General features: G+C 36.2%; 1 pseudogene; it reads left to right on the plus strand.

Annotated features, from left to right (window-relative positions):
• Positions 1 to 1,807: 1,807 nt before the first annotated feature.
• On the plus strand, positions 1,808 to 6,995 carry LOC129494576 (importin subunit alpha-1-like; annotated as a pseudogene).
• Positions 6,996 to 10,933: the final 3,938 nt, after the last annotated feature.

Below are 10,933 nucleotides of genomic sequence, written 5' to 3' on the forward strand. Positions count from 1 at the left end.
GGAGGGGGTGAGGGGCAGAAACACAGGCAGAGGGAGAAGCAGGCTCCATGCAGGGAGCTGGACGCAGGACTCGATCCCGGGTCTCCAGGATCAGGCCCTGGGCTGAAGGTGGCGCTAAACCGCTGAGCCACCAGAGCTGCCCCCAATTTTCTGTTTCAATTGAATTTTTGATCAGCCAGTCATCTATTAACCCAGATTGCATCAAATATGAAGGCTTCTAAAGAAATATATTTAACCCTCACAAGAAATACATAGTCAAAGTAGGTGGCTTTCAATGTGGTACTACAAAGAAAGTACCTGACTTTTCATGTCTTAAAAGTAATTTTATTTCTTTAACAGAAATGACAAATATATAAATATAAGAATACTGAAGAGAGGGATTAATAGACCTAAAGATCCTGAGAATTAATGCCTGCTATCAACTTCTTCTTTTTTTTTTTTTTTTCTTGCCTACAGAAGAAGAGTATCTCTTTCAAAAGTCCCAGAGTACTTCTGGCTCTCTCACCATATCCTGAGTTGGGAACTGGGCGACATAAGTTGCACATTTGCTTCCTTGGCTCATTGATGACACTTGACCAAAACAACCAATTCCATGGGCCTTCTAATTAACATTATTTCAATAACACTCAAATGTCAGAAATATGGCATAGTCTATCTTCTTACACCTGGATCCCATTTTGATTCATTCCAGAGAAAATTCTTAGTAATTGTGATGTAAAAACATGCCAGAGGGGCACTTACGTGGCGCACTTGGCTAAGTGTGACTCTTGGTTTTGGCTCAGGTCATGATCTTGGGGTCCTGTGACTGAGCCCCCTATCAGGCTCCATACCCAGTAGGGAGTCTGTTTGAGATTCTCTCTTTCTCTCCTCTGCCCCTCCCCCTGCCTCCAAAAAGTACATGAATCTTTAAAATAAAATAGATATATGCCAGAGGTTATATCACCCAGGACTAGCAATGGAAGTATTGTGATCATTTGGCTAGTGAGTTGTCTAATTATACAAAATCATCTTTAGGACACATTTACTAGGAATATTTCTGCTTTTGTGGGGTTTTCAAATAAGCTGGTCCTGAGAAAGGTATTCAAGTACAGTTGGTTTATTTGGAATGTAATTCCAGGAAATACAGACAAGATAGGGGAAGTGAGATGAAGGAGAAAACAGCCAAAAAGGAAAAAAAAAGTGCATAAATCAAGTTACCACTTAGGGAAACAGTAGCTCAATCACACTGGTGTTCGTTTGCTAACTGGTCCCCATTACACAGAGGGCAAAGAGAGACTGAACAGAGAGGTAGACCACCTCAGATTAGTAAGTAGGCATTGTAGTAGGACAGGAATTTACTTACAAAGTATGTCTTGGGTGGCCACAAAATAAGCAGATCTCCACACCAGGTCACCAAAAGTTTATACAGAGGCCTTAACTGGGTTCACTCATGTATATCATCCAAATGATCTCAACACATTATTCTCTCAAGTCTATGTCCCTGAAAATGACTCTCACTGTGGGAAGGGTGAGGAGAACATTCCAAGGATAGAGGAGAAGGTGAAAACATTAAGGATAGGAAAGGGTGAAGAAAACATTCCAAGGATAGAGGAGAAGGTGGGGAGGCTCCCATTGCCCAGCTTGTGGGTCAACATGCCGTCTCCATGACCTCCCCCAACAACTGGGGAATTCTGGGAATCACTATCCAGCATTTGGTTCAGAGTGATGTCATTAGGAAGGAGAGAAAGCTGGGATATGTTTATATACCAATTGCCATTAGCTGAGGACCCCAGGAAGGAGAAGAGGCATTAACCTTCTGACACTGCCAATGACCAGGTGAGCTAAGAAGGCTCTGAGAGCCAAACTCTTTAGGAAAAAAAGAAAAACAAGCGCTGGGAGTTGGAAATCAGGCTTCTGTGCACTCATATGGAAAGGGCACTAATAAAATCTGCTCTACTGTGCTTTATCTCCTGGTTATCTCCTGGCAGATGTTAACTAGGCAGTTTTTCCCATCAGCTGCTTCAATTTATAGGTTTTCCTCCTCAAAGATACATATTCTAAGCCCTCTAATATTCATCTTAAATATTATTGTTGCTTAGTTTCATGAACCATAAATTCAGCAGCAGCAAAATGAGCATCCTGCTCATTGGCTTTACATATGTTTTATAGGAAATATGTTTTTATTGTTAATTATGCTCTTCTATGAAGTGTTTCATGTAATTTAGCATGAATTTTGATTACATGATGTCTCATGGGACAGACAAAAAGAAATATAGAGAGAAAGGCATACATTACAATTAGAGCACTTCATTAGCAAGTTAAATGTGAAAGAAGATGAAAAGCAGGAACTTCATTACCAAGAAAAAAATAATAACACTGGTACTATACGTGAGTCAAACATTGTCTTTGGACTCTAGCTCACATTTAAAACAAAAATGCTATGTATTAAGAAGCAATAGTTGAGTTGAATGTTTGTCATTAATATAATTGAAAAAGTAATTAAAATCTTCTTACAAATAAAATACTAAAACAAGATCATTTTATCTATGTGATTTAAGAACAAATATATTCAAACTTATATACAATTTTCCAGAATATTTATTTAAAAGGAGGAAAAACACTCCAACATATTTTATGATGCTATCCTAACCTTAAAAAAATAGAAGCAGATGGAGAAAGATGAGGAAAAAAATAGCCCAGGGTATCTGCAAAATATACACTTATGAGTGTAGCTGAAAAAAACATTAAAGATATTAGAAAACAACATATATCACAAAATTATTCCAAAATATACCAGATAATATTTGGCTAAAATATGGCCTTTAGGCAACATTCTTAACAAACTATCAATGTAAGGGAATACTTTAATCTGAAAAAAGGAATTGATATAAAACCCACAACAGTCATCACACTAAATGTGAAAAGTTTATATTCCCTTTAAGAACAAAAGACAAAGATAGTTTCACTGATACTTTTATAAATTTTTTTTATTATTATTATTTATGATAGTCACACAGAGAGAGAGAGGCAGAGACACAGGCAGAGAGAGAAGCAGGCTCCACGCACCGGGAGCCCGATGTGGGATTCGATCCCGGGTCTCCAGGATCGCGCCCTGGGCCAAAGGCAGGCGCCAAACCACTGCGCCACCCAGGGATCCCCTCACTGTTACTTTCAAACACTGTACTGAAAATCCTGGTTAGGGAATAAAGATAGGGAAAGAAAATAAAAGGTATAAGGAATAGAAATAGAGGGGAAAAATCAATATTTGCAAAGGAAATTATTGCCTACATAGAAAATTGAAAAGGATCTATAGATAAGTATTAGGACTCATAAGATAATTTACCAAGTTTTTATTTTCAATAAGTATTTTATATTATTTCATTTCGATGCATCAGCAAAGAATATGTAATACACGTAATTAAAATAGAAGAAGCCATCTAAAATTACAACAAAACTTTAAATACACAGGAATAAATATAACTGAAGAAATGCATAAAATTTGTGGAAAAACAAGCTATATTGAAAGACACTTTAAAAACACTTAAATATATAGAAGATATACCGTGTTCATAAAAATGTTAATATTGTTTGGATACCAATAATCTGTATAGTATTCAGTAAGTACAATAAGATTCTGATCAAAATGCCGGAACAGTTATATTTGTTTTAGACTTAATGGTTTTACATTTTTTTTTAATTTTCATACAAAAGAATAAGAGCAAGGAAGAGTCAGAACATGTCCAAAGAATAAAAAGACACACCTTCCAATGACATAAAAAGTTTTATTTTAAATCTACTGTAAATAAAAGAATTAGATATAAGGAAAGTGGAAATAGATAAATAAAACAATAAAACAATGTATGGAAACTTGACACCTTAACGAAAATTCCAAAATATTTGAAAAACAAAATATAATAAGAAATGTTTACAAATTTTTAGAAGACAAAACAGGAGAATATCCGTATGACCTTCAAATAAGAAAGGAACTTTTTCAGATTGTTTGAAGTATAATTGACAAAAAAATAATACATTTAATGTGTACAACTTGATCATTTGATATATTTCACAATGAGTTCATTAAACCATCTATCCCTATATATTTATTTTCTTTTTTAGTGAAAACCCTTGAAGTATGTCCTCCTAATAAATTTCAATTGTACATTCCAATAATACACCTATAATCACATATTAACTCCTTAGATCTTAACCATTTATAACTAGAAGTTTCTATCCTTTACCAACCTTTCACCATTTCCTCCAATCCTCAGCCTCTGACTACCATAATTCTACTCTGTTTACATGAGTTTGACTTTTGGGTTGGTGAGTGGAGATTCCACTTATGTGATTCCATGCAGTATTTGTTTTTCACTGTCTGTTTTTTTTTTTCACTTAGCATAATGCCTTCCAGGTTTATTATACCACAAATAACAGGATTTCTTCTTTCTTTAAATCTGATTAATATCCATTGTCATATTTTCTTTATCAGCCAGCCACTGAGAGACACAAATTTTTCATACCTGGGCTTTTGTGAATAATGCTGCAATAAACATGGGAAATACATTTATCCCCCAAGATAATGATTATATTTTTATTGGATATTTACCCAGAAGTGGCATTTTTGGATGATATAGTAGTTCTATCTTTAATTTCTTGAGGAACCTCCATACTGTTTTTCATAATGGCTGTACCGACTTACATGAGCTTGGAAATATTCCCTCTTTTTCAATATTTTGGGAGAGTTTGGGAAGCAATGATATTAATTCTTTGAACATATGTAGAATTCAGTGAAGCCGTCTGGTCCTGGACTTTTCTTTTTCAGGAAACTTTGGATTATTGGTTCTCTACTCATTATTGATCTGTTTAAATTCTCTATTTCGTCATGATTTGCTCTTGCTAGGTTGTATGTTGCTAGAAATTTATTCATTTATTCTAGTTTATCTAATTTGTTAGTATATAATTGCTCCCGGTAGTTTTTTATAATCGTTATAATTTCTGTGTCATTAGTTGTAAATCTCCTCATTTCTGATTTTACTTATTTGAGCCTCTTTTTTTCTTAATCTAGCTGAAGATTTATCAGTTTTACCTTCCAAAAAAAAAAATAGCTTTTAGTTTCATTGTTCTTTTTTTATAGTCCTTCTAGTTTCTAGTCTATTAGTTTCTGTTCTGATCTTTATTATTTCCTTTCTTCTACTAACTTTGACCTTAGCTTGCTCTTTTTTTTTATTATTATTTTCTTGATGTATAAAATTAGGTTGTTTATTTGATATCTTCTTTTTTTCTTAATGCAGCTGGTTTTCACTCTAAACTTCCCTCCGGCACACGGTCTCTGGGCTGATCCCTGGGGACGTTTTGAGGGCAGCCCACCCGCAGCCCGCGCGCCCCGCACCGCCTCCTGGGGAAGCCTGAGCCCGCCCTGCAGCTTTCTCCCTTCGTCTCATAACCACGTCCCCCAGCGCGAATGCTAATTCACCAGCTGCCCGCGTAACAGATTCAAGAACAAGGGGAAAGACAGTACGGAAATGAGGCGGCGCCGAATAGAAGTTAATGTGGAGCTGAGGAAAGCCAAGAAGGAGGACCAGATGCTGAAAAGGAGAAATACAAGCTCATTTCCCGATGACGCTACCTCTCCACTGCAGGAAAACCGCAACAACCAGGGCACTGTAGGTTGGTCTGTTGATGACATCGTCAAAGGCATAAATAGCAACAATTTGGAAAGCCAGCTCCAGGCTACTCAAGCTGCTAGGAAACTACTTTCTAGGGAAAAACAGCCCCCCATAGACAACATAATCCCGGCTGGTCTGATTCCAACATTTGTGTCCTTCTTGGGCAGAACTGATTGTAGTCCTATTCAGTTCGAATCTGCTTGGGACCTCACTAACATTGCTTCTGGAACATCAGAACAGACCAAGGCTGTGGTTGATGGAGGTGCTATCCCAGCATTCATTTCTCTGTTGGCATCTTCCCATGCCCACATCAGTGAACAAGCTGTATGGGCTCTAGGAAACATTGCAGGTGATGGTTCAGTTTTTCGAGACTTGGTTATCAAGTGTGGTGCAGCTGACCCACTGTTGGCTCTCCTTGCAGTTCCTGATATGTCATCTTTAGCATGTGGTTACTTATGTAACCTTACTTGGGCACTCTCAAACCTTTGTCACAACAAGAATCCAGCACCCCCATTAGATGCTGTTGAGCAGATTCTTCCTACCTTAGTTCGTCTCCTACATCATGATGATCCAGATGTATTAGCAGATACATGCTGGGCCATTTCCTACCTTATGAGTGGATTGAAATGGTTGTGAAAACAGGAGTTGTGCCCCAACTTGTGAAGCTTCTAGGAGCTACTGAATTACCCATTGTGACTCCTACACCAAGAGCCATAGGAAATATTGTCACTGGGACAGATGAACAGACTCAGGTTATAATAGATGCCGGGGTACTTGCTGTCTTTCTCAACCTGCTAACGAACCCCAAAAGTAATATTCAGAAGGAAGCTACATGGACAATGTCAAACATCACAGCTGGTCGCCAGGACCAGATACAGCAAGTTGTGAATCATGGATTAGTCCCATTCCTCGTTGGTGTTCTCTCTAAGGCAGACTTTAAGACACAATGGAAGCTGTATGGGCTGTGACCAACTATGCAAGTGGTGGAACTGTTGAACAGATTGTATACCTCGTTCATTGTGGCATAATAGAACCATTGCTGAACCTCTTAACTGCAAAAGATACCAAAATTATTCTGGTTATTCTAGATGCCGTTTCAAACATCTTTCAGGCTGCTGAGAAACTAGGTGAAACTGAGAAACTTAGTATAATGATTGAAGATTGTGGGGGTTTGGACAAAATTGAAGCTCTACAAAACCATGAAAATGAGTCTGTGTACAAAGCTTCATTAAACTTGATTGAGAAGTATTCTCCGTAGAGGAAGAGGAAGATCAGAATGTTGTGCCTGAAACTACCTCTGAAGGCTATACATTTCAAGTTCAGGATGGCACTCCAGGGACCTTTAACTTTTAGATTGTACAGCTGAGACAAAGTTGTTTGTTGAGTACTGTTTGGTAGTTGTTTGTCTTACTTTCTCTACTAACAACTCTTTTTAAATGTGTTTTGTTATTGTAGCACTTTTTACAACGAAACTATACTTGACCAGTTCTGAACTGTACAAACTGTATGAAGCTCCTCTCAGTGGGTTGCTGATTTCTATGTGGGATCTTCTATCTTACAGTGTCCTGTAAATAAAGATTAAATTCCACCCTTTTCTTTACAAATAAATAAATAAACTTCCCTCTAATAACTATTTTTGCTGTATCTCATAAGTTTTCCTATTTATTTTTTTTTATTTTTTCAGGATATTTTTTGGTCTTCTTTTTTTATTTCTTCTTTAACTCATTAGTTGTTTATCAGTGTGCTAACGAGCCTCCACATATTTGTGATTTTCTAATTTTCCTCTTGTAATTGATTTCTGGCTTTCATACATTGTTGTTGGAAAACATGCTTCATGTGATTTCAATCTTAAGTTTCTTATCATTTGGTTTGCAGCCTAACATATTATCTAGTCTGGAGAATGTCCCGTGTGTATTCTAATGCTGTTGGTTGCAATGTTCTGTATAATATGTCTGTTAGGTTCATCTGGTGTAATGTGTATTTGAGTCCAGTGTTTTCTTATTGATTTTCCATCTGAATGATTGATCCATTGTTTAAAATGGGATATTGAAGTCCCTGTATACAAGTCATGGACCAGGATAAAATATTTGCAACTCATTAACTGAGATTAACATACTACACAGAACATTACACAAGAAATCACTGTGTTTACCTTTTAATAAAAGGGAAAAATATCAACAAGTCCATATGAACACAAATACACAAAAAACATTGAGGGATGCTCAATGACATTAATAATTAGAGAAATAGAAATGAAAACCACAATGACACACTATTTTACACCTACTAAATTGGCATAGATTAGACTACATCAGTTGCTGATGTAGGTGTACAGGATTTGGAATTACTTTGTATTGCCGATAGAAGTGTAAATTGGTTACTACCACTTAGTTAAAAAGTTTTGTACTTTCTCATAAAGCTAAAAAAATGCTTGCCCAGTGTCCCCATCATTCTACATCTGGACATATATCCTAGATAAACTATTGTACATATAAATCAGACATACTTCTGGATAAATATATTCTTACATAGGTACATCAAGAATGCTCATGAGCATGTAATGTCTTTCCATTTCTTGTGTAATCTTCAATTTCTTTCATCAAAGTTTTATATTATTTAGAGTACAAATCTTTCACCTCTTTGGTTGGGTTTACTCCTAAGTATCTTATTGTTTTCAGTGCAATTGTAAATGGAACTATTTCCTTAATTTCTCTTTCTGCTGCTTGATTATTGATGTATAGAAATGCAACAGATTTTTGTACAGTGATTTTGTATCCTTTGACTTTAATGAATTCAGTTATCAATTCTAGCAGCTTTTTGGTGGAATTTTTCAGGTTTTCTATATAGCATATCATGTCATCTGCAAATAGTGAAAGATTGACTTTTTCTTTACCAATTTGCATGCCTTTCATTTCTTTTTGTTGTCTGTTGTAGCCAGGACGTCCAGGACTATGGTAAGTACCAGTGGTGAGAGTGGACATCCTTGTCTTATTCCTGACCATAGAGGAAAAGTTCTCCACTATGGGTTTTTCATAGATGGCTTTATTATGTTCAGATATATTCCCTCTAGACCTACTTTATTGAGGGTTTTTATGGATGTGGAGTGTTGTATGTTGTCAAATGATTTTTCTGAATCTATTGAAATGATCACATGGTTCTTATCCTTTGTTTTATTAATGTGGTGTATCATGTTGATTGATTTGCAAATTTTGAACCACCCTTGCAACCCTAAATAAATTTCACTGATTGTGGTGAATGATTTTCTTAATGTATTTTTGTATTCTGTTTGCTAGTATTTTATTAAGAAGATTTGCTTCCATGTTCGTCAGGGATTTTGGCCCATAATTTGCTTTTTTAGTGGAGTTATTATCTGGTTTTGGTATCAGGATAATGGTAGCCTCATAGAATGAATGTGGAAGTTTTCCTTCTATTTTTTTGAATAGTTTGAGAAGCATAGGTTTTAACTCTTCCTTAAATATTTGATAGAATTTACCTGTGAAGCCATCTAGCACTGAACTTTTGTTTGTTGGTTGTTTTTTGGTACTGATTCAGTTTCTTTGCTGGTTATTGGTCTGTTCAAGCTTTCCATTTCTTCCTGTTCCAGTTTTGGTAGCTTATATGTTTCTAGGAATTCATCCATTTCTTCCACATTGTCCAATTTATTGGCACATAATTTTTCATAATATTATCTTATTTTTTTATAATATTATCTTATAATTATTTGTACTTTATGCTCATGGATTGAAAGAACAAACATTGTTAAAATGTCTATACTGCCTTAAGCAATCTACACATTTAATCCAATCCCTATCAAAACACTAACAGCATTTTTCACAGAGCTGGAACAAACAATCCTAAAATTTGTATGAAACCATTAAAGACTCCAAATAGCCAAAGCAATCCTGAAAAAGAAAAGCAAAGCTGGAGGCATCACAATTCTGGACTTCAAGTTATAATACAAAGCTGTAGGGATCAAAACAGTATGGTATTGGCACAATAATAGACACATAGATCATAGAACGGAATAAAAACCCAGAAATAAACCTATGCTGTCAATTAACCTTAAACAAAGCAGGAAAGAATATCCAATGGGAAAAAGAAAATCTCTTCAACAAATGGTGTTGGGAACACTGGATGGCAAAATGTAAAAGAATGAAACTAGACCACCTTCTTATACCACACTAAAAAATAATTCAAAATGAATTAGAGACCTAAATGTGAGACCTGATACCATAAAAATCTGAGAGAATAACACAGGCGGGTACTTCTTCGACAGTCATAGCAACTTCTTTCTAGATAGGTCTCCTGAGGCAAGGGAAACAAAAGCAGAAATAAACTATTGGGACTTCGTGAAAATAAAAATCTCCAGCACAGCAAAGGAAACAATCAACAAAACTAAAAGACAGCCACCAGAATGGGAGAAGATATTTGCAAATGACATAGCTGATAAAGGGTTAATATCCAAAATCTATTAAGAACTTACACAATTCAACACCAAAAATCAAATAATTGAATCCAAAAATGGGTAGAAGACATGAATAGACATTTTCCCAGAGAAGACATACAGATGGCCAACAAACAATGAAAAGATGCTCAACATCACTGATCATCAGAGAAATGCAAATCAAAATTATAATGACAGTGAGATATCTCAAATCTGTTATAATGGCTACAATCAACAATACAAGAAACAACAGATGCTGGTGAGGGTGTGAAGAAAGGGGAACCCTTTGTACTGTTGGTAGGAATGCAAACTGGTGCAGCCATCTGAAAAAGGTATGGAGATTCCTCAAAGAATTAAAAGTAGAACTACCCTAAGGTCCAGCAGTTGCACACATAGGTATTTACCCAAAGACTATAAAAACGCTAATTCAAAATGATACATGTGGGGATGCCTAGGTGGCTCAGGGTTTGGGTGCCTGCCTTCGGCTCAGTGTGATCCCGGGATCCAGGATCAAGTCTCGCATAAAGCTCCCTGCAAGCAGCCTCCTTCTCCCTCTGCCTGTGTCTCTGCCCCTCTCTCAGTCTATGTATCTCATGGATAAATAAATAAATCTTTTTTTTAAAATGATACATGTGCCTTGATGTTTATAGCAGCATTATTTACCATAGCCAAATTATGGAAATAGCCCAAGTGTCCATTGACGGACAACTCAGCCATAAAACAGAATGAAATCTTGCCATTTGCAACAACATGGATGGAGCTAGAGAACAGTATGCTAAGTGAAAAAGGTCAATCAGAGAAAGACAAATACCATATGATTTCCCTTATATGTGAAATTTGTGAAACA

The sequence above is a fragment of the Nyctereutes procyonoides genome, unplaced genomic scaffold (genome assembly GCF_905146905.1).
Source record: "Nyctereutes procyonoides isolate TBG_1078 unplaced genomic scaffold, NYPRO_anot_genome, whole genome shotgun sequence".
Taxonomy (NCBI): domain Eukaryota; kingdom Metazoa; phylum Chordata; class Mammalia; order Carnivora; family Canidae; genus Nyctereutes; species Nyctereutes procyonoides.